The sequence below is a fragment of the Equus quagga genome, chromosome 2 (assembly GCF_021613505.1).
Source record: "Equus quagga isolate Etosha38 chromosome 2, UCLA_HA_Equagga_1.0, whole genome shotgun sequence".
NCBI lineage: Eukaryota > Metazoa > Chordata > Mammalia > Perissodactyla > Equidae > Equus > Equus quagga.
In genome coordinates, this window is record NC_060268.1 from 18,598,266 (window position 1) to 18,602,335 (window position 4,070).

Here is a 4,070-nt window from a genome sequence, read left to right on the forward strand (position 1 = left end):
TTAATCTAGTTAAAACAGGCACTTTTTCTCAAAATAAACTGGGTATATAAGGCACGCATCTCAACTCCTGATTTACAGCAACTCCAGACTTCAGAGATAAGGATTTAGATAGGGTTGCATTTAAAATAAACAATTTGCCATTATCTGTATAAATGTGATTATTCTAACTTCAGGCTTGAGTCTTTCCAAAATCTTTTTCCCTTTATATACACATGTACTCACACATATATGTAATGAATGGTGGTGGCATATAATGAAATGATACTGCTTTCTCAAAGCCACTTATCTTTTAACCACTCGAAACAATACCCATTTACACTGATTATGTGGCAGTTGGACCAGCTGCCTTATGACTTCTTTTCTATTGAAGTTGCATTCTATAAATGACAGAAGCTTTAACCTTTATTTAGCAGGAGAAGCCATTAATCTGTCTTCAGACTTTCCCCTACCTCCCACAGAAAAAACTGCTCTTCAAAAGTTTGTTTGGAAATGAAACCAAATTCTGTTTCCTCTACAGATGGTTGACCTCTTTCAGTTGGTGGCTGCATTACTCATTTAAACAATTATACAGGTCAATATAGTTTAATCTAAATTATTTAGTCTCTTAGTGTTTTTCAGACACTACTGACACTTGGAGAAGCTCCAGCTGCTGGTTGTACCTGGACTTGAACTCCACCCAATGATAATAGAGTTTTTGTCTGAATTCCAGAGGCCATCCATTGACAGTGCCTGCTAACCCACTTGACAGTCTTGCACATCGGTCCTGAGGGAGTTAGAACTTAAGAATCAATATGTCGACACGTGATTAATTATTTTCAGATGAAAAGTTTAAACTGTGTGTGATTTTCAAAGACTCGTTACTACCTGGATGGTCTTTCTGCTGAAGCTTAACTTTAAAACACCTTTCTTTTCTTGTTTGTCCCCCACAGGGAGCAATTCAAATCTACCAAATAGACTAGCAAAATATTATGATAACCTTTTCCATCCTGATTTGTACTGGAGGCTGAGCGTGTAGTAGGATCAACATTAATTACTGTATAACATTTCAGCAGTGTGGTTCATGGAAATGTCAGGGAGTTAGCTAAAGGGGACTTCAGGTCTTAGAAGCATCAGGGGGGAAATAGCTAAAGAACATGTGCTCCACAGGACAATGGGAATTTACAAGCACGAAATTTAGGACTGCGGTGGAAATAAAACCCAGGACTAAAGTGGTAAAACCAAGCAAATCCAATAAAAGTTAGCTTTATCAAGGTAGAGAAAAGGCACAATGCAGTACAATCTGGTGGTCTTTCTACCATTTTAAAAATCATTTTAAAGTTAGTAAAATTTAGGTTTCAGCAGTGAACACAACAGCTTGTAAAAATGATTCTTTATAATAAGGGATCTAGTTTGTTAAAGTTAATATATCAGTTTGAATTAATGAATTTTTAATTCAGATTCCTTTTGCAGCTTGAATTCAGACTAATTACAGGTTTCAAATTGTCACTAGCTGGAGCTCAGCCAAGGCATATTTCCTCTCTTCTTTACTTGTACCCTGAGAATTCATGAATCAATTTTTTTCTGGGTCATGACTTTGCCCCACCAGGAGCAGAGAAAACCCTTCACTGAGAATAAAATTCAATGGCAGGGATCCCAGTCAGTCGGAATTTACACACAATATGCAAGGAAGTAAATGACAGAGGAAATTTCCCAGCTATGAGGGAAAAAGGCTTCAAAATCACATATACAATTGAAACAGTAATGAATTTAGTAAATACTTTTAAGCACAGCAGTATCCACGTCTATCCTTGTAATTTAGGATTACTGAATATTTTAGGAAAGGGACTACTTTTTGCAAACCTTTTTTTTAAACAGCAGAGGTCACCTTAGTACAAACCTCTTCTGGGGAGAAATGCTTTCAGTTCAGCGGTGATAAATTAAGTACTTTTCAACCATCAGCAAGTCTTCTCTTATTTCATTGAAACTCAAAAACCAAACACATGTGGTTAGTTGGATTTTTTCAAAAATTAGACAAAATGAAATTGTTTTAAAATTAAATTACCTTCTACATTTATATATTTTCTAATGAAGTGATTCCAAATGAGTGAGAATAATATGAAATAATTTAAGTAATCATAGCATCAATTATATTTCCAATCTGCTTAAGAATATTCCATTTTGTATCTATTATTAGAAAAATATCCAGTAAATCATTCTGGCTCAACCACTGTGGTTTATTTTTAAAACTAATTGTATCTATAAAATATATCCATTAATGAAGAATACCTAATAAATAGTTGACTAAACATAAAAAAGGGAGAAAAAGTTATTCAACAAAGCTCCATTTAATAAAACATCCGTTAGTTTAGATAAATGGATAATAATTTCAATTTTTGTTTTGTGACCATTTTAACTTTACACTATGGTTCATTTAATGTTGTATTATAAGCTAGTATGGGATTTGTTTTAAAGATCAAAAGGTGTACAATGGAATGCTTGTTTTCCAAGATTCCATGTAAAATATTCTTTAATTATCTAAAGTTCATTAGAATACAATTCTAATTAATAATTACACCTGGTTACATTACATGATCTTTAAATATTTAATCCATGTTTTCTAATGAACTTGCTATCTACAAGATATAATCAATTTTAAACAAATACTTCCAATATCACTTAATTACATATGCCAATAAATCGTTTTCACATTATAATGAATAACAACGATTTCGACCACGAGCATAAGATTTATTAACACTCTCTTCTTTCCCTGCCCTTTCCTTCTACCTTAACAGATGACAAAATTGCTATAACCTTCACACTAAGACTGCTAAGACAATTGCCATCTTTCGGGGAATGGGAGGAAAATTCAAAGAAATAAAAATGCCCAGGAAATTCTTCAATGCTATTTTAGATTTTAATCACTTTATTAGATTTCTTGCTTGAGTGATTTGTGCAGAAAACATTTTATCTATTTTGTTTTCCTCTGATTACCAAACTGTGTTAGACACAAAAGTCTACTTGAAACTAGCTTGCAGTTTAAAGACAGGTTTAATAACAGGTGAACACTGGAAAATATGCAAACAAAATGGCAGACATGAATGACTTCATTTAAGGCATAATTGCTTCTCATCAACCCAAGAAATCATGCAGAAACAGTCTCTGTTTTACCCAGCCAGGAAGAGACCAGAGAAATCACTCAGGCAGAGATACTAAAAGGAAGGTCCATTCTTGGGTCTCAGCCAGACAACCACTCCATACACAGATCCAAGCGTAAAGACAATAGTCCTTAGAATCACGGTTCATCATAACAGATAATTATACAGCAAGTAAGACAATAAGGTTTTTTGGCCTCTGACTATATAGACTAATTGCTGGCTATGGAGCTCTGCCTGGAAGGCATACAGCACAGCCTCTGCAATGTCTTCTTATTATGTGAGGACTGGTGTAATTTGGGTGGACAAGAGGTTTAGTGTCTAGTAAATTCCATATGGTGGCTCTTTCTCTTTTGTCAATTTTTTTTCCCCCTGACAGACATATAGCAGTATTCCAAATGGTTGCTGACATATATACCTGGAAGGAGTTTTAAAAGGAAATAATCCTGCCTAGTATTCCAAAGAAGTTTTCAGTTGATTTAAAAAAAAAATGGATAAAAAAGGCCACAAGAAAAACTGGTCACTTAACCATAGGGTTTGCCTTTGTACATAGAAAAATATTACAATTAGGATATGAGTCAGGTTTTACTTAAATGCATGTGGGTGTCAGCAGATTTGCTGGATAATATAGGGCAAAACCCAGAGTTAACAATCAAACATTGCTTTCAGTTATGCATCTGGAAGGAATGACATCCCACCTTCATTTGTTTTGCTTTGTTTTGTTTTGCTCCTTTTACTCTCTAACAGGATCTATCATGATTGCATTTATTTTTCATTTATTTATTATCAAGAAAGATGAAAGGGGCCTGCTTTTATGATATTTACTTATGAGAGTGAGTTCCTGACAAGATAGCAAGGGGATGCAGAGGCCCTGGAACACGGATCCACTCTTCTCCCATCAGAAACAAATGTGTCTCTCTTCAATTTGTGCAGCCC